Raw genomic sequence first — 24,672 nt, forward strand, 5'->3', positions numbered from 1 at the left:
TGTCAGAGACAGCAGAGGACTTGGATGAGCAGTTGAACAGAATGGACAGTGTCTTGAAAGGAGGATATAAGATGAAAATCAACAAAAGCAATACGAGGATAATGGAAGGTAGTCAAATTAAGTCGGATGATGCTGAGGAAATGAGACACTTAAAGTAGTAAAGGAGTTTTGATATTTGGGGCGCAAAATAACTGATGATGGTCGAAGTAGAGAGGATATACAATGTAGACTGGCAATGGCAAGGAAAGCGTTTCTGAAGAAGAGAAATTTGTTAACATCGAGTATAGATTTAAGTATCAGGAAGTCGTTTCTGAAAATATTTGTATGGAGTGTAGCCATGTATGGAAGTGAAACATGGACGATACATAGTCTGGACAAGAAGAGAATAGAAGCTCTCGAAATGTGGTGCTACAGAAGAATGCTGAAGATTAGATGGGTAGATCACATAACTAATGAGGAGGTATTGAATAGAATTGGGGGGAAGAGGAGTTTGTAGCACAACTTGACAAGAAGAAGGGACTGGTTGGTAGGACATGTTCTGAGGCATCAAGGGATCAAAAATTTAGCATTGGAGGGCAGTGTGGAGGGTAAAAATCGTAGAGGGAGACCAAGAGATGAATACACTAAGCAAATTCAGAAGGATGTAGGTACTGGGAGATGAAGAAGCTTGCACAGGATAGAGTAGCATGGAGAGCTGCATCAAACCGATCTCAGGACTGAAGACAACAACAACAATAATTTCTTCACAAATGCTTTCCCCTTAACCTATGAAGATTTTTAACGATCTTATTGCTTTTACTGTTACAAATTATAGAAAGACATTCAGTTCTTTGGCTCCCATTTTTATTTGTTACTCTCTAAGGATTATGTGTTTCAGTAAATTTTTAGATTTCCAGCAGTAGATGTGATTGTACATTTTTACAGATAAAAATTTAACAACATTTAATTTATTGTTTCATTCTCTCATCATCATTTGATTCTAAAATCAATTCTCCAATCATAACCAATTCACTTGAAACAGGTGCCCTCTTACCAGATTAGAATGACAAATATTTTCACAGAAGAAGCTGAGTAGCACAGTCCCTGTGATGTAGAGGTTATGATATGAGACTGTTGCATGGAAGGTCGTGAGTTCAAAACTCACCTGAATTGTAAAATTTTAATTTCCTTATTTGGTTCGAGTACATTCTGTAAGTATCTAGAACTATGAAGAATCACTGTACTGGAATGTTCCCTAACTGTATATATAGTGTATGTGTTGTGGCAGGAGGCAGTTTGCTCTGCTTTCTTGTATGTGCAAGTGCTCAATAAACCTTCGTTAAGTGAAGTTAGTGTTCGTCATTCATCTAATTACACCTTCTTCTATGTGACAATATCTTTCATTTTCATTTGAAATAATGGCTTACTGAACTGAGTTGGATATAAAATTACAAATTCATCAACATTATGTCTTTTTATCTCTATTTTAAAATCAGTAAATGACAAATGACTATCTATACTGGCCCCAAATAAAATAATTCTCTTGATCTTTACATGATATTCAAATGAATATTTCAGTGTTTCATCACCTCTAACAATAAGTAATTTCAATTTTTTGTCATACATTCTTTTCTGAAGATTACCTAACTGACTCAGTTGTAGCGTTAAATATGTGTTAGAGATGTAATCTTAAACTGACTCTACTTCCTTGTTTGGTAAATTAATGAGTTAGATAAGTTTTATTAATTTGATTAATCTCGTCTTTAGAATGTGTTATAGGGACATAGGTACTGAGCTGTGTTAGAATATTTGTGTATTCAGATTTTGTAACAAGAGTGATTAACTCATTTTCTAAATATTGTTTGGTAACTGCATCCTAACATTCACAGTATCTTTTATATACAGGGTGAGTCACCTAACCTTACCGCTGGATAGATTTCGTAAACCACATCAAATACTAACGAATCGATTCCGCAGACCGAACGTGAGGAGAGGGGCTAGTGTAATTGGTTAATACAAATCATAAAAAAATGCACAGAAGTATGTTTTTTAACACAAACCTATGTTTTTTTAAATGGAACCCCATTAGTTTTGTTAGCACATCTGAACATATAAACAAATATGTAATCAGTGCCGTTGTTGCATTGTACAATGTTAATTACATCCGGAGATATTGTAACCTAAAGTTGACGCTTGAGTACCACTCCTCCGCTGTTCGATCGTGTGTGTCGGAGAGCACCGAATTACGTAGGCATCCAAAGGGAACGGTGATGGACCTTAGGTACAGAAGAGACTGGAACAGCACATTACGTCCACATGCTAACACCTTTTTATTGGTCTTTTTCACTGACGCACATGTACATTATCATGAGGGGTGAGGTACACGTACACACATGGTTTCCGTTTTCAATTATGGAGTGGAATAGAGTGTATCCCGACATGTCAGGCCAATAGATGTTGAATGTGGTGGCCATCATTTGCTGCACACAATTGCAATCTCTGGCGTAATGAATGCCGTACACGTCGCAGTACATCTGGTGTAATGTCGCCGCAGGCTGCTACAATACGTTGTTTCATATCCTCGGGGTTGTAGGCACATCACGGTACACATTCTCCTTTAACGTACCCCTCAGAAAGAAGTCCGGAGGTGTAAGAACAGGAGAACGGGCTGGCCAATTTATGCATCCTCCACGTCCTATGAAACGCCCGTCGAACATCCTGTCAAGGGTCAGCCTAGTGTTAATTGCGGAATGTGCAGGTGCACCATCATGCTGATACCACATACGTCGACGCGTTTCCAGTGAGACATTTTCGAACAACGTTGGCAGATCATTCTGTAGAAACGCGATGTATGTTGCAGCTGTTTGGGCCCCTGCAATGAAGTGAGGACCAATGAGGTGGTCGCCAATGATTCCGCACCATACATTTACAGTCCACGTCGCTGTCGCTCTACCTGTCTGAGCCAGCGAGGATTGTTCACGGACCAGTAATGCATGTTCCGTAGATTCGCTGCCCCGTGGTTTGTGAAACCCGCTTCATCGGTAAACAGGTAGAACTGCAACGCATTCTCTGTTAATGCCGATTGACAGAATTACACTCGATGATTAAAATCATCACCATGTAATTGCTGATGTAGCGACACATGAAACGGGTGAAAGCGGTGATGATGCGGTATGCGCGTGACACTACTTTGACTCAGTCCACCGGCTCTCGCAATGTCCCGTGTACTCGTGTGTGGGTTCATGGCAATAGCAGCTAACGCACCAACTGCACCCGCTTCTCCTGTGACGGTCCTGTTACGGACCCATTTGCGTGCTACGACCATACCTGTTGCATACAGTTGGCGGTAGATGTTTTGCAATGTGCGGCACGTTGGATGCTCTCTGTCCGGGTACCTTTCTCCATACACCCTGCACGCTTCAGCTGCATTTCGTCGACACTCGCCATAGATGAGTATCATCTCCGCCTTTTCAGAGTTCGAATACACCATGGTCACAGTTCCTACAACACTACACTATCACAGACGTCTGGTAACACGGTGTAGTACAGTTGGTCTGCGTGCGGAGACGAATGCAGAATAACAATAGCAGCAAGCGCTACATGCGGACACTGTGACAGCTAGACCAAACCACAACAGTACACTACAGCCACACTCGTAAACTCGGTCGACATCGTAAACATGTCCGTGCAGATGCTGCTCGCCGACCGTGGCCAGTGTTTGTTACAACACGCATCTGAACGTCGGAGGTTTCAAGCGTCAACTTTAGGTTACAATATCTCCGGATGTAATTAACATTTTCCAGTGCAACAAACAGTACTGATTACGTATTTGTTTATATGTTCAGATGTGGTAACAAAACTAACGTGGTCCCATTTTAAAAAAACGTAGGTTTGTGTTAAAAACTTACTTTCGTGCGTTTTTGTATGGTTTGTATTAAACAATTACACTAGCCCCTCTCCTCACGTTCGGTCTGTGGAATCGGTTCGTCAGTATTTGATGTGGTTTACGAAATATTTCCAGCGGTAACGTTTGGTGACTCACCCTGTATATTAAGCGTAACACTAAAATCAATATAGCCTTTAGTTACTTTAAAAGTGTTATTTAACTCCTTATAAAATTGTTTCATTTAAGTTTTATTTTTGGATCAGTTTTTGTTTTAAATCATTTTTTATATTTTCCAAGATTGTTTTTCCAATATTCATACCACCTTTAGGTTGAAGTAGTTTATTTCTTCAAATTTCCAATTATTTTATTTAAAATATCATTGAAGTTATAATTATTTGACAACAGTTTTAAAACAAATCAACATAAATGACTGCAAATAAATTTGTGTAAATTCTTTAGTCTTTCAACGCTATAATATAAGGCATTTTTCCCAAATAATTTACTAATTCTTTCAGTATATTACCACCAAACGAATAAAGAACAAATTTCCTAGGTTCTGGTTTATAACGACAAATCCAATGAGTACCAACATGATCAAATGTATCTAAATTAACTATTCCACATTCAATATTTTTTGATTTACTTCATAATTCACCAATTTCCTCTATTTGCTTCTAATTACTCAGTGGTTTACAGCAGGCTGAGCCTCGCTAAAGTTTGGAGTTTGTAGAGAAATATTTTCGAGTCTATATCTTGGGAATTATGTTGCGCTAGCTATCTGTAGGATGCCGCCTAGTGCTTGAGATCGAGAAGTACGGCGAAAATGGTATAATATTACGGTGAAAATATGTGTGTTCTAGTAATCCCGAAGTCTGGATGTGTGTGTAGAAAAGCGAGCAAGCAAGGAGCAGAAACAGTAACGCGTTTGTGCCAAGGGGAAACGATCTGCAATTTGCTGAAGAGTTCTGACATCGACTTCAGTCGGCTGAGGGTGCTCTGATGTAAAAGGGATGATTTTGTATGGCGCTGAATGTCACGTCTGTAGAAAGAAAGCCGGCCGTGGTGGCCGTGCGGTTCTAGGCGCTGCAGTCCGGAACCGCGGCACTGCTACTGTCGGAGGTTCGAATCCTGCCTTGGGCATGGATGTGTGATGTCCTTAGGTCAGTTAGGTTTAAGTAGTTCTAGGTTCTAGGGGACTGATGACCTGAGATGTTAAGTCCCATAGTGCTCAGAGCCATTTGAACCATTTTGTAGAAAGAAAGGTAGACATGGGAAAGACATTAGTTGGCTTGTAAATTATAGGGATGATTTGGAATATGCTAGATGTGACCGTCTTCGGTATTCGAGAGTGGAAATATGAGTTTGGTTTATTTGTTTCTAATTACTCAGCGGTTTCCAGCACGCTGCACCTCGCTAAAGTTTGGAGTTTGTAGAGAGATAATTTACAGTGTGGATATCTTGAGAATTATGTTGCGCTAGTGATCGGTAGGGGCCGCCTAGTGCTTCATATTGAGAAGTACGGTGAAACTGGTATAATATTATGGTGAACAATGCGAAAATACGCATGTTCTTGTAATCCTCGAGTCTGGAGATGTCTGTAGGAAAGCGAGCAGGTTCGGAGCAGAAACAGTAACTCGTTTTTGCCGAGGGGGAACGATCTTGAATTTGCAGATGAGTTCAGACATCGACTCGTCTGACGGTGCTGTGATGTAAAAGGGATGATTTTGTATGGCGCTGAATGTCACGTCTGTAGAAAGAAAGAAAAGACTGACCGTGCTTCCCTAGGATAAGGTTGCATCATGACATATAGCCTGTGTGAGTGTAAGCATAGTATAATTTTGTCGTGTGCTGTACAGATATAGAAGATAACTCCACTGTTTGTGTAAAATGTGTATATATTGGGTTGTAAAGTTACTGTGGCTTACGATATGTATTATGTGTATATATCGCATTGTAAAGTTATTATAGTTTTTGTTATGGCTGACTAGAGAGGATGACTGGTGTCCTATAGTAAGAGTTTCCGTATTTGACGATATGTATGGTAGTTTGTATGGTTTAATTGTCAGTGCAATATGGCGATATATGCAAAATAACCACTGAAAGTCTCGTCTGCAGAGGGAAAAACGGCGGACAGTGCTTCGATATTGGGGGTATCAGTAATTCGGCGGGTAAATTCGATAAGAGCGAATCATAATTCTCAATTGATTCACACCCTTGTGCTGGGATATAGGAGCCTCTACATAGCTTTGAGGACGTTTGCATATGTTGAGAGCAGTAAGGGTAGCACGTTAGGTGCACTGGGACGAGTGAATTGGATGTTATTTTCGTAAACAGATTCTGCTAGGGTAAGAATTTCCGTGCATTTTTTTTTTTTTTTTTTTTTTTTTTTTTTTGGCAAAGCCATGTGTCGTAAGAAAAAGATTGAGAACGTTTCAGATGGCGAGCAGCCACGCAGATGTTTCGCGGTGAGGCGAGAGCGACGCTGGGTAGTTAAGTATGGTTAAACGGGTGTGTCATGTCGCGCTAGGAGCAATGCGCCCTGTGCTATTCTGTCATCGACGGTAAAGACATCAACTGCTTAGAGGTGTCTCGTGTGAGCGGGTTTTGGAATTCCGTGACGTCAGTATAAGGCAGGCAAATTTCTCCTGCGTTCGGCGGCGGCTCACGACTGTGACTGCGCACGCGTCCCTGGCCATCGCGCCAGGACATGTGTCTAGGTGAACATGTATTGCGATGGGAATTTATGATGTGTCAAGTATGAAAAGGGATGTGGCCGCCTCATGCTTGCTTGACCCAAGCGGTGTCCTGTCCGTCGTTTGACAGCTGACGGCCGTGCCACTTCGTTGGGGTTGCCTGTGCCCTCTACTGGAAGGGGTTGGCGGAGACTGCTTCGCACGTTGATTGCATTATTTTGCGAGCGGGCCTGCAGGCTGTGCTATGCATTATTTGGACAGTTTACGAGTACTGAGCATGTCTACAAATCTCTGTGCTGCATTAGTTAGGAGGAGTCTCCAACTGGGTAATGAAATTATTTCAGAAAATTCGGAGTTCTTTGCTTGTCTAGACAGCGTTGTTTAGAAGTAGTGTACAGGTCTGTGGGCTGTGTGAGATGGCCCGAAGCATGTATTTTGTATCAGTGTGATAAATAAAACGTTCGAAAGTAAATAGAGTGCTCTCCTTCCTTACTCTCCCCTGTAGCCCAGCGCAACCTGAGTCATTTTCGCGTAATTTTCCCCATACAGATCATCATCTGGGGTTCTATAATGTAGGATCACGTGTCTAATGCAGTAGCCAATAGGAGAGCAGTATTCTAGGGATGGGGAAGTGGGGTGCTATGTCGTGAATAAATGAACATTGCGCTGCTAGTGGGAAAATGTGAAAATTGTCATTTCATTGAATATCGAAATGGTACATTCATTTATGGAATATAATTAAAATTGAATTGGAATTAAGCACTTAGGTAATTGACAAGTTTGATGCACTATGTGAGTGTTACATGTGTTCAATTAGATTCGTTAGGGTATCTGCAGAAGACTATCTGTGGCGCGAGTATGAACGTGCTGCCTGGAGGCTCTGACGTCATCGGTCGTGCATTCCTTGGCTGTACACGCGCCCCATATCCCGTTATAAACGTGTGAGAGAGAGAGCAAACGATCTTGGATTACGTAATGGGATCGTGCAGTGGCTGTGTCCTAGAGGACATGGGGAACAAGATGTATGCACCGATCTAGAATAACAGTACTTGTGTCATCACCTGACGTCACGGTAGCGCCCTCTGGCGGCGACGAAATGTACTAAGTGTGTTGGAGTCTGGACTTCGTGGTGAACACACTGGGTGCCGCCATCTTGGGTTACGGTACCTGTGACATCACCTAACGTCATGAGAGTGCTCTCTGCTGGTGGCGATATGAACTAGACCCACACCATGTGGTGGACACACACTGTATACAGCCGTCTTGAATAACGGTACTTGCGTCATCACCTGACGTCACGATAACGCCCTCTGGTGGCGACTATATGAACTAAGCCAGTCGGGCTCCAGACCTCTTGGTGAACACACTGGGTGCCGTCGTCTTGGCTAATGTTACTTGCGTAATCACCTGACGTCTCTGTAGCGCCCTCTGGTGGCGACGATATGAATTAAGCCAGTTGGAGTCCAGACCCAGTGGCGAACACATCTGCTTGAAATTGGTTAGATAATAAAGAAAAGCCCTTTTTCCCTTACGGATCCTTAGGAGGAGGTCAGGTCAGTACAAGCGTGTTTTCTTTCACACGATTTTTTTACCCTAGCAGTGTAACCACTGAAAGGGTACAGTACCGCCCGACATTGAAAATGGGTACAACATACTTTATTATTCTTGTCAGAACAACATATTTTCTGTAATAATAACTCAATTTGACTTAATACACCGAAGCCAGATACCAGTGTGGGAAAGAATGACAATTTATTTATTTAATTGATCACATGTGCATTCCCACAAAATAAATCCCTACATCCAGTTTGGTGAGATCTGTGAAATGAATGATTGTACAGTCATCTGCTAACCACAGATAGTGAATGTGAATATGTGATCATCTTTAAGACGATCTTTTGGTTACCTTTGGTGGAACCAAAGAGATGAAATTTATGGGAGCTTTGAGCGCCTGAAGTGGGGCTGACCAATGGGTAGCATGGTCTTCCCCCACCTCGACGGAGGTGCGAGATGACCTGAAGAATGGCCATGTTTCAGGACTCTGCCGCTGGATCTTGTGTTGGTAAGACCTGTCTGAGATGTGCTCTGTAAAGAAAAAAGAGTGGAGACATGGTATGCATGTGAAATACTTAAGTGTAGTTTGGAATAATAATTTCTCTATTTCAGGAACTTTTGTGGGGAGAATTAAATGTCATGCAGGTAATATTAAGGGGATCGTAGTAATCTTCGGAAGTGACCAACGGTCACAATGAAACTTCCGAGTGCTTAAGTTAAGCTGAATTACTAGCGTGTGTACTATAAGTTGGAAATATTTAAGAAATGGCGTGTGCAGGACTTGAAATTAGAGACGAGTACTTCCACGTGGTGAGTATTGTGTGAGTCTCAATCTGTTTATGAGACAAAGGATAAAGAGAAGTACTCGTCCATGGTATCAGTTGAGGACTCGCATGTGTGATGAATATGTTCTTAATATTACTTTGCGTGTTATGTTTCCGCGTGACGCTTGATTCAAATCATAATACTCTGAGAGAGAAGCAAGGTGAGTCAGCCGTCTATCCAGCAACGCCACTTGGCTTGCATTGCACAGGAAGACGTGCATATATCCCCCAGAGTTCATAGTAGGAAAGAAAATTTATTAAGTGGGGCAGTATCGTGTGAAACTGGGATAAATACTAATTGAAGTGCGAAAGCTGAAAGTGATGTGATTATAACGATGTGACTATTCCTTGTATTGTATGTTGCCAGTGTGATGTATTTCATGAAATTTAAGTATGTGTGGTTGGCATGGGAGAGTAACCAGATAGTTTCAGAGGCAGTGAGTTATGCATGTTCCTTTTTGTATTTTTGTACCGCTTGGTCTGGAGGAAATTTTCGTGATTTTGGGTGTGAGAGTCGAAGTGTGAGATATAGCAAAAGATCCACCATCCTATCCAGAAAGTGCACTGTAGCGTTAAATAATTACGAGACCATAAGATAGAGAATCACCAATATAAAGCCATGCCCACTGGGCGGAGTTTCTCATGCGTTATTGTTGTAGGTTACAGAATTTGTGTGTTTAGGTTATAGAATTTATCGGAATAAATAAGATAGCGAAAATAAAAGATTGGTGGCCTTTTCCTTCGAATAGTATGTTGTCATGATACCCAGAATTTATAATGTGTGCGCCATTCATATTCAGTGCAATGGCAACGTGTGGATCGAAGCCTTTAAATAAGAAAGGAAATGTGGCATTGCCATTGCATAGTGAACAGTCAGAGTTGTGTAAATTACTAATAGTCAGACGTGCGTTTCCGTTGCGTAATATCCAAAAAGGAGAATAACTTTTAACTTAATTGTGAGTACTAGAGTTCATGTTACTCGATAAATAAGAATGAGTGCACTCGCTTGGCAGACCATTCATCTTGCAGGCCTGACTGCTTGATGCCACAGTATGAGCAAGGCATGTGGGTGCCTCTCACCACAAGTGAGCTTTGTTTACCACCAAAATTCAAAGTTGGGGCCATTTCGTATGAGGAAATGGCGGCCGAGTGCTTAGGTTAGTAGATGTAAACCAAGTGGCCTATTTTTGCTCGATTTTCTTTGCTTATTAGAGATAACCGAGGTGTGGTGCATTATCCTGTTGGAATTTGAACTTAGCGCCATTTTTCTGGGGGAGAGGGCGTGGCACTTTTCCTCCAAAATTCAAACTTCCAGCCATCTCGAGTGACGTTATGGGCGCCATATTGGATTACGTCATGCGCTGTTACCAAGTCTACATGACGCCATCTTGGATAAAACCTGGCAAAAATTCAGAGGGGGTTGGTGCCCATCTTGTCCCAATGCTGACATTCAGTCAAAACAGATGACAAATAAAGCCAAATACGTTGTTCGTATTTGACGATCTTACTGTGGAAAACCAAGTTCAAATTCTACAATATATCTGATTTGGTCCTCATTGGGTATTGATATATTTTAGTTGAGTTAGACATGTTCCTTAATCCCGAAACAGATGGCGAGGTATAATGCAAATCTCCTTATAGCTTTCAGACGATACAGTTTGAATACAAACGCATTTACCAGGTGCATGTAGGAATTGACATGTCATTCAGTGGTTTTTAAGGATATGTGCAGTTTGCTAGAATTATACACATTATGGGTTTCTTGTTATTGACAAATCAAGAAAACTGAATGATGGTACGTATAGACAGAACTTCCAGGAGTTTCTATACCTATATACGAGGGTCGGTCAAAAAGTAATGCCTCCCATTTTTTTTCTACTTAAAAAAATTAAGTTAAGTGAAAAATTCGAATTTGGCGCCATTCCTCAAACCTTCTTCTGCAATCCACTGCAGTAGTAACTTTCTGTGTCAACAGGTGGCAGCACAGCAGAAGTTTGTAAGATGGCCGACATCGATGTTCGTTTGAGACAGCGTTGTGTGATTGAATTCTTGAATGCAGAAGGTGAAACGCCCATACGCATTCATGAAAGACTGAAGAAGGTGTATGGTGTTGTGACAGTGGATGTCAGCACTGTTAGACGATGGGTTCGTCGTTGTAAGGAAGCTGAAGGGCAAACACCGTTGACTGACGAAAAGCGGAGCGGCAGGCCGGTGAGTGCAGTGACTCCACACAACATTCAGCAAGTTGATGACATTATTCGTGGTGACCGTCGGGTGACTGCAGATGAAGTGTGTCGCATTATTTCTCTTAGTAAAGGCAGTGTGATCACGATTATTAAACAATTGGGGTACTCAAAAGTTTGTGCACGGTGGGTTCCAAGAATGTTAACTGATCAGAATAAAGAGGCAAGGAAAACAATAGCCTCCCAACACTTGCAGCGCTTCCGTTTGGAGGGAGATGAGTTTCTGAAAAAAATTGTGACCGGGCACGAAACATGGGTGCATTTTTTTGAACCCGAATCAAAGAGGCAGTCAATGGAGTGGCCTCACACAAGCTCGCCGAGGAAGAAAAAATTCAAAACTGTGCGATCGGCAGGGAAAGTTATGGCAACAGTTTTCTGGGATACAGAGGGTGTGATTCTGGTTGATTTTTTGGAGCAGGGATGCACAATAAATTCTGTTCAATACGTCACAACCCTCAAAAAACTTAAAGCACGTCTTCAGCGAGTTCGCCCAACAAAATCAATGGCAGATGTTCTTCTTTTGCATGACAATGCAAGACCACACACCAGTCGTCACACCTCTGACGAGATTGTCAAAATTGGATGGGAAGTTTTGCCTCATCCCCCATATAGCCCTGACCTGGCACCATCAGACTTCCATCTGTTCGGGCCACTAAAAGAAGCTCATCGTGGGATTCATTTTGAAGATAAGGAGGCCGTCAAAACATCCGTGCGTCAATGGCTTAGGAAGCAGAGCTGTGATTTTTACCGTGCTGGGATACATGCCCTTGTTCAAAGATAGACCAAAACTGTAGAGATGGGCGGAGATTACATTGAAAAATGACAAAATGATCCTCAATGTTGTGGTTTTCAACCTATGTAATTGCATTTAAATTTCCTGACAATTAAACGTAGAAAAAAATAGGAGGCATTACTTTTTGACTGACCCTCGTAGCTATGAAAAACATGTTGATTATGTTAGTGTACATGATACCTTGGACAAGTTCGCATGTATGTCAGGCAGTCAGCCCGAGAGGATAGATGTGCATAGAAAGAGAATGCATCTGTACATAGATGGAAATTTCAGTCTCTCAAATGTAACGTTAAGGAGCTAAAACATTTGCTTGATCAACATTTTAGATGCTAGAGTTAAGGAACTAGAGACATACACCTGCATCACTCTGAGAGAAACATAGCTGTAAAGGTTGGTGGAACTGAAAAGAAACTACGTGACTTAACTGTAAAGGTTGAACGAAATGTATATAAGGTGCAGCCTGTGAAGCAGCCAGCTTAGTGTATACACTACTGGCCACTAAAATTGCTACACCACGAAGATGACGTGCTACAGACGCGAAATTTAACCGACAAGAAGAAGATGCTGTTATATGCAAATGATTAGCTTTTCAGAGCATTCACACAAGGTTGCCCCCGGTGGCGACACCTACAACGTGCTGACATGAGGAAAGTTCCCAAGAGATTTCTCATACACAAACAGCAGTTGACCGGCGTTGCCTGGTGAAACGTTGTTATGATGCCTCGTGTAAGGAGGAGAAATGCTTACCATCAAGTTTCCGACTTTGATAAAGATCGAATTGTAGCCTATCGCGATTGTGGTTTATCGTATCGCGACACTGCTGCCCTTGTTGGTCGATATCCAATGACTGTTAGCAGAATATGGAAATAGTGGCTTGAGGGGGGTAATATGGAACGCCGTGCTGGATCCCAATGGCCTCGTATCACTAGTAGTTGAGATGAGAGGCGTCTTATCTGCATGGCTACAACGGATCGTGCAGCCACCTCTCGATCCCTGAGTCAACAGATGGGGACGTTTGCAAGACAACAACTATCTGCACGAACAGTTCGACGAAATTTGCAGCAGCATGGACTAACAGCTCGGACGCCATGGCTGCGGTTACCCTTGACGCTGCATCGCAGTCAGGAGCGCCTGCGATGGTGCAGTCAACGACGAACCTGGGTGCACGAATGGCAAAACGTCGTTTTTTCGGATGAACCCAGGTTCTGTTTACAGCATTATGATGGTCGCATCCGTGTTTGGCGACATCGCGGTGAACGCACATTGGAAGCGTGTATTCATCATGGCCATACTGGCGTATCACCTGGCGTGATGGTATGGGGTGCCATTGGTTATACGTCTCGGTCACCTCTTGTTCGCATTGACGACACTTTGAACAGTGGACGCTACATTTCAGATGTGTTCCGACTCGTGGCTCTACCCTTCATTCGATCCCTGCAAAACCCTACATTTCAGCAGGATAATGCACGACCGCATGCTGCAGGTCCTGTACGGGCGTTTCTGGATACAGAAAACGTTCGACTGCTGCCCTGACCAGCACATTCTTCAGATCTCTCACCAATTGAAAACGTTTGGTCAATGATGGCCGAGCAACTGGCTCGTCACAATACGCCAGTCACTACTCTTGATGAACTGTGGTATCATGTTGAAGCTGCATGGGCAGCTGTACCTGTACACGCCATCCAATCTCTGTTTGACTCAATGCCCAGGCGTATCAAGGCCATAATTACGGCCAGAGGTGGTTGTTCTGGGTACTGATTTCTCAGTATCTATGCACCCAAATTGCGTGAAAATGTAATCACATGTCACTTCTAGTGTAATATATTTGTCCAATGAATACCCGTTTATCATCTGCATTTCTTCTTGGTGTAGCAATTTTAATGGCCAGTAGTGTAGCAAGATATCAACTATGCATATGGTGATCGCTGCACAGAAGGCTGCTCGAGACAAGTTACCATTGCTAAGGTTAGGACATTTGGATAGAGAGCAGAGACTGCGAGAAACGTTTAAACCAGTTGCTGAATCTCTCGATGAACACTCAGCGAAATGACACAATGACGATGATAACGCTGTTGCCGGTTTCGTTAACTGTCACAGCGAGGCTAGGACAGACAAAACATTTGGTGTCAATGGTGAAAAGCCATACATGTTGGGCACGCAGCCTATAACTGTAAATGAAAAAAACAATAGAGATAGAGGATAGGGAATTGAAAATAACACCAGGTTTACTGAACCTCATTGTTCTAAAATCCTCAAAAACAGTAACATTTTCACCCAATCAGCAATCAGCCCTCTCAGCATATACGATACTACAACAATACCATTGAGATAGTAGACCGTTCACGGCATCAGTTACTGCAATATGGCTCATTCGAATGCAGTTGTCTCAGTAATTTCAGAGCTAAGAGAGAGATGTATAATTGAATGAGTACGCAAGCTGTAGTTTGAGAACTGCACAAAGCAGCACGCAAAACATACCCTTGTAAGCATGTTACGGTTAAAAGTTTGGATGACTTATGGAAGGCTGATCTTGAAGATATGAGGTAGTATTCACATGAGAACAACAGATGACGCGTATTCAAATACAGAGATATATAGAAAGGCAGAATAAGGTGCTGCAGTCCTCAACGCCTATATACTGTATATTATTACGGTGCAGAGTAATACGGGTTCCAACTTATAAAATTTTTGATGGAGTTCAACCACCTTGACGTAAGAAAGGTTGCCTACGCCACGATTAGCGGCGGACCAGGAAGCACGGTGATGCAAGACAGACGTCAGCACAATCTGCAACTCTGCAGTAGATGAGTGAGAGAGAGCACACGCAGCGGGAAAACAGAGAACAGCGACTAAGCAAAATAACTGCACGCTCGTTCACACGGCGGAATGCCGTTATAAGCAATAGTCACGGCTATGGAAAACACTCATAGACCTGTTTAAGTAGCTGCTAAGAGAGAATTAAAGCTAGGGCAGCAGAATAACGAGGTCACATTCGGTCATCGTCAGTAAACCGCACATTACAGAACTACGGAGAGCTCTGTAAATACCGGAGCCCCAGCTGCAAGTAGATCGGAACGGTGTAGGTCAATGGGAACTATGAGTCCGTGTCGACGACCATCTGTTCCAGGACCATGTTGTTTTAGTAAGTCTTGTCTCAGATCAACCAACGCGGCACCAGCCAGCCGTGGAGTGCCGCAGAGCTGAACTCCACTGAGGAACTTCATGCTGTGTATCACCAACCACTACTGATGGGAGACCTGATGAACTACCAGCAGTAGTGCAGTACCAGGTGCTGTACTCTCTGAGTGCTGGACGGAAGACGATGACCAGGGCGGCAGTACTGGGGTCAACGCCTGATGCCTACACCACACAGCGGATGGGGTGGTCCAGGGAAGAATAGACGCGGAGTGTGATCGAGTACACTCCTTCAGCCGATAGCAGCTATCCATGCTGGACCAGGCTGGCCTAAGCATCCGTATCGATTCAAGAGGAACGATGTCTCGCTAGGACGGAGGCGCAAGGACTGGCGCAGCGTCCGACACTAAGAGTCTGTCTGTCACCAGGACAGGAGGCAGCTACGTCCAGCAGTGCACCACCCTTTGTAAAGATGTCACAATAAATGATTCACAGTGTCATCATGTTTTCTTAGAGTCCCGAGCGCTTCCAGACGATTCCTGAGACAGTGCAGAGGCGTCATCTCCTCGGTCCCTCTGTAATATGACAAGTGTCTGGCGCAGTTGTTAGATCGGTTACTGCTGCTACAATGGTAGGTCATCAAAATTTAAGTGAGTCTGATTCTTGTGTTGTAGTCGGCGCACGAGCGATGAGGCACAGCATTTCAGGTAGCGATAAAGTGGGGATCTTCCCGTATGAACATTTCATGAGTGTACCGTGAAGAGCAGGAAGCCGGTAAAACATCGGATCTTCGACATCGCTGTGGCCGGTAAAAGATCCTGCAAGAATGGGACCAATGACGACTGAGCAGAATCGTTGAACGTGACAGAGGTGCAACTCTTCCGCATATTGCTGCAGATATCAATACTGGGCCATCAAGACGTGTCAGCTAGCGAACCATTCAACGAAACATAATCGAATGGACTTTCGGAGCTGAAGACCCACTCATATACCTTTGATGACTGTACGACTGAAAGTTTTACGCCTCACCTGGGTCGTCAACGCCGAAATTGGATTGTTGATGACTGTAAACATGGTGCCTGGTCGGACGAGTCTCGTTTCAGATTGAGTCGAGCGCATGCACGTGTACAGTTATGGAGACAACCTAATGAATCCATGGGTCATGCGTGCCAGCAGGGCGCTTTTCAAGCTGGTGGAGGCTCTGCAGTGGTGTGGGGCGTGTGCAGTTGGAGTGATATGGGATCCCGGTTATGTCTAGGTACGACTCTGACATGTGATACGTACGTAAGCATCCTGTCTGATCACCTGCATCCATTCATGTCTATTGTGCATTCCACCGGACATAGGCAATTCCAGCAGGACAATGCGACACCCCACACACCCATAATTTCTACAGAGTAGCTCCAGGAACACTCTCCTGAGTTTGAACACTTCCACTGGCCACCAGACCCTCCAGACATGAACCGAGCGAGGTGGCGAAGTGGTTAGCACACTGGACTCGCATTTGCGAGGACGTCGGTTCAATCCCGCGTCCGGCCAACCTGATTAAGGTTTTCCGTGATTTCCCTAAACCGCTCCAGGCAAATTCCGGGATGACTACTTTGAAAGGGCACGGCTAACTTCCTCCCCCGTCCATCCCTAATCCGATGAGACCGATGACCTCGCTGTCAGGTCTTCTCCCCTACAACAACCCAGACATGAACATTATTGAGCGTATCTGGGACGCCTTGCAATGTTCTGTTCAGAAGAGATCTCAACCCCCACGTACTCGTACGGCTTTATGGGCAGCCCTGCAGGATTCTTTGTGTTAATTCCCACCCCCCCCCCCCCACCCCTCCCCTCACAGCACTACTTCAGATATTAGCCGAGTCCATGCCACATCATGCTGCAGCACTTCAGTACGCTCGTGGTGGCCCTACACGTTATTAGGCAGGTGTACCAGTTTCCTTGGCTTTTCTGTGTATAATTTAATGATTGTTGATACATACTCCTAAACTGCTTGGGGATTACCGGCTAAAACAAAAACGGGGAGAAGTGTCACGGATGTATTTGAGCGTTTGTTTGCAGACAGGGACGAATCGACGCCTGGACAACCTCTAAACCAATCACGGTGGAGAGTTTTACATTAGGTATTTCAAGACTGTGACGTAGAGGTGTGGAATACATCACTACACAACTTTTACCCACCTGAAGACGAGTACAGTGGAATGTCTGAACAGAACAATAAAAGGTCAAATGTGGATGCGTTTTAATCTTTAGAGCCCATAAAAATGGACAGATATCCTCCCACATATAACTGCACAGTATAGTCGAACCAAAATGAGACCAGTTGATGCTCATGATAATGGACTCATGGGTATCGTGTACTATAGCGTTAAAATGCTGGAGCCATGTAAATTTAATGTGAGTGATTTGGTACATATCTCAAAACACAAGAGAGCATTTGAGAATTCATACCTCCCAAACTGGTCGGGTGAGGCGTTTACAGTTTCCAAAGTGCAGAGAACAAATCCCAGAACTTACATCTTAAAGGATAGAAGTGGCTCTGAAAATTCAGGATGTTTTTACGTCGAGGAAATGCTCAGAACCACACGTGTTTCTCATAAAGCGTGTCTTAAAACGTCAAATGAGTAGAACACTATTTAAATGGCCTGGTTTTCTCGCAACGCAAAACACCTGGAATGACGCTGACGATTTGCTATGTAATGGGGTGCACGCCGCACAACCAGCACAAGAGCGGTACATTCGTGATAGGAGGCGCATTATAGGAAGCGGTAGTATTCTCGACAAACTTCTCGTCGAATTGCACATTCCAGGTTATTATAATTTCAGTGGACCTGGTACAAAGTTACAAGAAGGTTCGGCTCGTGGTGATAAGGGGATTTACGTGCTTGACGAGGCGTGTTCGGAACATGGCACTGCATACACAAAACATAAAGATCTCCGAGGACGTGAGGCTGCAGATCGAATTTTAGCTGATAAAACCAAGGCAATACGTACGAGAAAGGATATTGGTACAAGACAGCGCACTGCAGCATTTTTAGTTGATGAAACAACGCGTGGTAAAACGAAGTTGGCTGTGAAGTTCAGGCAAGTTATTAACGTTGCCTGTCGTGCACTGAAGAAGAATGGAACGATGAAGAAAGAGGAGAAGAAGAAGAAGAAGACAGGGCAGTGGTGTTTAAAGATCTGTATCCTGACAGCGATGTATGCAGGTAAGAGTGCCCTGATGCATAAAGGACCGGTTAAAGCAGCCAGGGTTCTGAAAACACCGAAGACATCAGGTGGAATTATCTCCTTCTTCATTCCTGTCCTCGCAGGTCTCTCAGCGAGAGGTTCACTGGCTGGTTGGTAGTGCTGTGGCTATTGCCGGTGTTCTCGCGTAACCGTAAGCGCCGGAACGAAGATGCGGAACACAAGAGCAGAGAAGGCAGTGAGGAAATGGCGGCCAATGGTGCGCGCAATTGGACCGCGCCGTGCCAAGAGCGACACCTGGAAGAAGGGAATATCAGCGACGCTCCTGCTAGCCTCGGCGGCGCAGAGCGGCAGCGGATCGCGGATGTTAGTTATCAGTGACGCGTGTCAACTTTCTTGAACAGTTCACATATCGACGACTGCAAATTATATTACATGTCGCCCCCTCGCTTGCGACTACTACTTGTAAATATATAAAGTTAAGTATTGTCAATTGCTATATAGAAATAAAACTACTAATGTTATTTTTTGAATTGTTGCGCTACGCGGGATTAGCCGAGCGGTCGAGGCGCTGCAGTCGTGGACTGTACAGCTGGTCCCGGCGGAGGTTCGAGTCAACCCTCAGGCATGGGTGTGTGTGTTTGTCCTTAGAATAATTTAGGTTAAGTAGTGTGTAAGCTTAGGGACTGATGACCTTAGCAGTTAAGTCCCATAAGATATCACACAGACACATTTTGAATTGTTGTATAGCATTCTGAGATCGCTGCATCCTGTAGGCACCCTGTTATCGATGAGTGGGCAAGACCCGACAGCCGGAACATGAAGAATGCACAGAACTCGCAGGAGCAGCTAGAGGAAGCAAGAAGACATAGTGACTTCATGGAAGCAGCAATCGTCGGAAAAGGACTATACCTGAAACCATACAAGAAAGACTAGGTCTCTTTATAAATAAATTTAAAAAAACCGTTAACTATTCTTCTGGATAGACACCCAGCAAATACAGATCTACTCAAGTTTGTTCGGAAAAAATTCAGCAGTCCAATATTCTGTGGTATGTTTATGCGGGAAACATTACTAAAGACTATGTGGAAATCCGGAGAATGTGGAACTGTGACTTTAGATGTTGCTGGGGGTCTGGAATCCAATGGGTGGCGCATGTTAAGAAAAATACAAATAATGTCTACTATTTCGACTAATTTAGAGACTTGCAGCTGCCAGAAGAACTACATTGATACTTCACCGACAGAAGACGTGTGTTCTACAATTTTCATCGCTAGCAAGATTTTATTATACCTACTTATGCGGGCATATGTGCATTATGAATAGAGCATTCTTGGTTCTCAAACCGTGTCAATTCGAATAAAATCCTCGAGCTTTCGATGGCCATCTCCACCATCGTCGTCAGGAGTTCACTGACTGCTGGGGCTGCTTTTTTTTTCCTTTATTGATTTTCAATTCCCCCGAAGGGGGCGGGCTGGCAGCAGCTTAGTACGCTGCTCTACAGCCTACAGACATTTTTAAAAACGGAAGAAGATGAGAAACAAGAAAAACAGGCGATAAAACGGTGACTTAAAGTGTAAAGTGGCGGAGAAATGCGGAAAGTTAAAACATAAAGCAAAAGGGGTTGGCAATGTTAATAAAAGACACATGAGTCAGACAAGTAACATAGTACACACACAATTAAAAAACATGGCGACAGTCTGGTTTCTGTTTGCAAGAGATAAAAAAATCACATCCAGCGGCAGTATGATGGCTGTTCGCAACACTTCCCAAAAGACACAACACGGAACACTCACTGTAAAACACTGCACGAAAATGGCGGCACAAAGATGACACTCCCGAGCCACCGGGGCTGCTACGGTTTCTCGCTTATGTAGGCACGATGACATTATCAGCAGCCAATCAGATGGACCCAATGTGGCGTGCTCGCGTAAGTCCACCAGGACAGCTGGCGGAGCTATTGCCCATGGCAACACTGGTGACGTCAGGTGGCGCCAGGGGTAGGGGCCACGTTTGAAACTGCCGCTCTACTGTCGCGCATCTGTCTTTGCTTTCTTTCGATGTCCAGCGCCCGCCCCCATGCCCTGCTGAGTGTGTAAACCAGGTCTCTCCTAAACATCTGAGTGTCACAGTCTATATCTGGTAAATTGAAATCTCCGCCTAAGACTATAACATGCTGAGAAAATTTATGTGAAATGTATTCCAAATGTTCTCTCAGTTGTTCTGCCACTAATGCTGCTGAGTCGGGAGGTCGGTAAAAGGAGCCAATTATTAACCTAGCTCGATTGTTGAGTGTAACCTCCACCCATAATAATTCACAGGAACTATCCACTAATACTTCACTACAGAATAAACTACTACTAACAGCGACAAACACGCCACCACCGGTTGCATGCAATCTATCCTTTCTAAACACCGTCTGTGCCATTGTAAAAATTTCCGTAGAATTTATCTCTGGCTTCAGTCAGCTTTCTGTACCTATAACGATTTCAGCTTCGGTGCTTTCTATCAGCGCTTGAAGTTCTGGTGCTTTACCAATGCAGCTTCGACAATTTACAATTACAATACCGATTGCTGCTTGGCCCCCACATGTCCTGACTTTGCCCCGCACCCTTTGAGGCTGATGCCCTTTCTGTACTTGCCCGAGGCCGTCTAACCAAAAAAACCGCCCAGTCCACGCCACACATCCCCTGCTACCCGTGTAGCTGCTTGCTGTGTGTAGTGGACTCCTGAGCTATCCAGCGGAACCTGAAACCCCACCACCCTATGGCGCAAGTCGAGGAATCTGCAGCCCACACAGTCGCAGAACTGTCTCAGCCTCTGATTCAGACCCTCCACTCGGCTCTGTACCAAAGGTCCACAGTCAGTCCTGTCGACAATGCTGTAGATGGTGAGCTCTGTTAGCGAGACTGGCAGTCTTCACCAAATCAGATAGCCGCCGGAAGCCAGAGAGGATTTCCTCCGATCCACAGCGACACACATCATTGGTGCCGACATGAGCGACCACCTGCAGATGGATGCACCCCGTACCCTTCATGGCATCCGGAAGGACCCTTTCCATATCTGGAATGACTCCCCCCGGTATGCACACGAAGTGCACATTGGTTTTCTTCCCCTCTCTTGCTGCCATATCCCTAAGGGGCCCCATTATGCGCCTGACCTTGGAGCTCCCAACTACCAGTAAGCCCACCTTCTGCAACTGCCTGGAACTTGCAGACTGAGAGGCAACCTCTGGAACAGGACAAGCAGCCATATCCGGCCGAAGATCAGTATCAACCTGAGACAGAGCCTGAAACCGGTTCGTCAGACAAACTGGAGAGGCCTTCCGTTCAGCCCTCCGGAATGTCTTTCGCCCCCTGCCACACCCTGAGACGACCTTCCACTCTACCACAGGTGAGGGATCAGCCTCGATGTGGGCAATATCCCGGGCAGCCACAGTTGTAGTCCGATCGGGGGATGCGTGGGACGAGCTGGCCGTCCCCGACAAACCCCCATCCGGACCCCCATTGTGATGCCCATTGGCAACAGCCTCTAGCTGTGTGACTGAAGCCAACACTGTCTGAAGCTGGGAGCGAAGGGATGCCAACTCAGCCTGCATCCGAACACAGCAGTTGCAGTCCCTATCCATGCTAAAATCCACTGTGCAAAGAACGTCTGAACTAATCTACAGAGAGCACAAACAAATCGATACAAAATTTAAACGGTTATTAAAATACAAGATTGCCTATTAAATGCAGTAATGCTGCTACTTGCGCACTGCTGATACACTGCTCGGCGGCGGAAGGAGACTACGCGATTTTACACTATTCAGGTACTAAAATGCGATTCTACAACTCTCAAATATTATAATACGCACGAAATTTATGAATTAAATAATGCAAATACCAAAAACACGCAAAGAAATTAAGAATTAAACTATGTAACAAATAAGTGAGCTAAGAGTATACGACTTGCTACTGCAGTTGCTTATCCAACGGCGGCAGGGAGCACACTGGCTGTGACCAACCAACACTGGCCGTACAAAACAAAAACAGAAGACAGACGACTACGCGAATTTACACTATTCAGATACTAAAACGCGATGCTACAGCTCTCAAATACTATAATACACCCGAAATTTATGAATTACACAATGCAAATACCAAAAACACGCAAATAATTTAAGAATTAAACTGTGTAACAAATAAGTGAGCTAAGAGTATACGACGTGCTGCTGCAGCTGCTTAGCCAACGGCGGCAGGGAGCACAACAGTGATAAACGAACAACCAAGACAACACGACAGAATGTTAAGTCCGGCGAGTGAACCAAATCAAGAGCCAAGACGTAGCAATATCAGGAACCAAGCAACGACAGTACAATGAACAATAGGAGGGCGCAGTCGGAACACGACTGAGGTCGGCACCCCTGCAATTCGCGGTTGCCGGCACCCACAGGCTGGCGCGTAAGGCAAGGCCCACGTTTAGCGCTGGGGTAGCGGCAGGAGCTCTCGCAAATATTAGGAGCGCCACATAGCGGCTGTCGTCTATGTCTATGCGTTCTGGCGACTTTTCGAACTCATCAGACCGAGATACCAGTACCCACAAACAAAAGTGGTCACTAAAATCCCACAAAATTAAGAAAATTTAAGTGCTCAAATAGCACATTAAACACTAACCATTTAATCTGAGCCGCGCGGCATTAGCCGAGCGCTCTAAGGCGCTGCAGTCACGAACTGAGCGGCTGGTCCCGGCGGAGGTTCGAGTCCTCCCTCGGGCATGGGTGTGTGTGTTTGTCCTTAGGATAATTTAGGTTAAGTAGTGTGTAAGCTTAGGGACTGATGACCTTAGCAGTTAAGTCCCATAAGATTTCACACACATTTGAACTTTTAATCTTATTAGGAACATACACTGGAATACAGAAATTCCAGCTGCGGGCTGACTAAACGGAGAGCACGTGGAGATGCGTTAAATAGAGCAGTGGGGAAATCGGTAAACCTTACCACGCATATAGCTAAGGCATGAATAGACACATAGATTAGAATAGAAAGGAAAACCCACACACACACACACACACACACACAAAGCACAATTACTCTTACATTCATACAAGGTAACGATCACCCTAACTTGGCCCACTCATCACACGGTGGTGATAATTCCACACCACAATGTTCCAAAGGAACAGGACAAATCCAAACTACCAAGTAAAATGAAACCCCTGATATTAGAGAAGCATTAAGCTTTTAATTGAAAACATTCTGGAAAAGGAGATAAAACGCTTCAGTAGGGATAAAGAACTTACACATTCAAGACGACATTTAAGTAGCAACACTGCACTTATATATTACGAACCAAATTCACCAACAGCTGGCAGGAGAGTCTGAAATCTCACCAATAGCTAGCAGCACCCAGAGAACCACCCAACTGAAATACAAATACCGGAGGGATCGTTTCCCACAACAAGATAACAGACAAAATAGACACAGACAGTGGGAATAGACCTCTTTGTCCCAGTAAAAGGAACGCTAAGTTGGTTATGCTGTACCCACAACAGACAGAAAGCAGCTAGACTGCCACATGCCTTATAAACCCAAAAACACATATGCTCTCTCATTCTTTTATACAAAAGGCAAAGTAAAGGAGGAAGCATCATAATATAGGATGTCAGTATATAAAAATTGGTGTGGATTACACAGGATGAGTAATGGAAAATACACAGTATATAAAATTTCTGATGCAGGGCACAGGTTACTTGCATCTTAATGTCAGGTAATTCACAAATTTATATCAGCTCCACAGCTCAGTTGTTTTGGGCGAGTTTGAAGAAATACACAATGGATAAATGATGCAGAAAAATTAGATAAGAACAAGTTAAAATTGGTCAAATGTCTTATGAAACGGTTCTTTAGAGCCATTTCAGTTGCACTGCTGCTGGTAAGTAAAACTCTAATCTTCCTTCTATTTTTTCTCAAAGCAGGAAGATTCGTATTATTTCCTCCTTCTCTTCCGGGAATTTCCCTTTCTCTGTCAGTCAGTTTATTTCAAACATAATATAAAGTAACATTTGCGGACTGCTGGTACTGCACATGGTGCCTGAAAGCTGGCAGCTGTTGCTAGTTTGTCAAGAATCTTCACTCACCAAATGTAGCGTATGTTGGGATGCAGAAAGGAAAAGTACCACAGAAATTAGGAGGTCAAAGATGCTACACTGATAAGCATTGTGCCAGTTCCAGTTCAGAGATGACAAAAAATGCCTGTCAGCCTGACAACATAAGGGTCTCTCTTAACCTAGAATCTGAGTAACCTGCATCCCCTCCAACACACACAAAACTTTCCAATCTTCACTAGCTAGCTCTTCATTCCTCCCTGAAGAAACAAACATACTTCCAAA

Source organism: Schistocerca gregaria, chromosome X (genome assembly GCF_023897955.1).
Source record: "Schistocerca gregaria isolate iqSchGreg1 chromosome X, iqSchGreg1.2, whole genome shotgun sequence".
Taxonomy (NCBI): domain Eukaryota; kingdom Metazoa; phylum Arthropoda; class Insecta; order Orthoptera; family Acrididae; genus Schistocerca; species Schistocerca gregaria.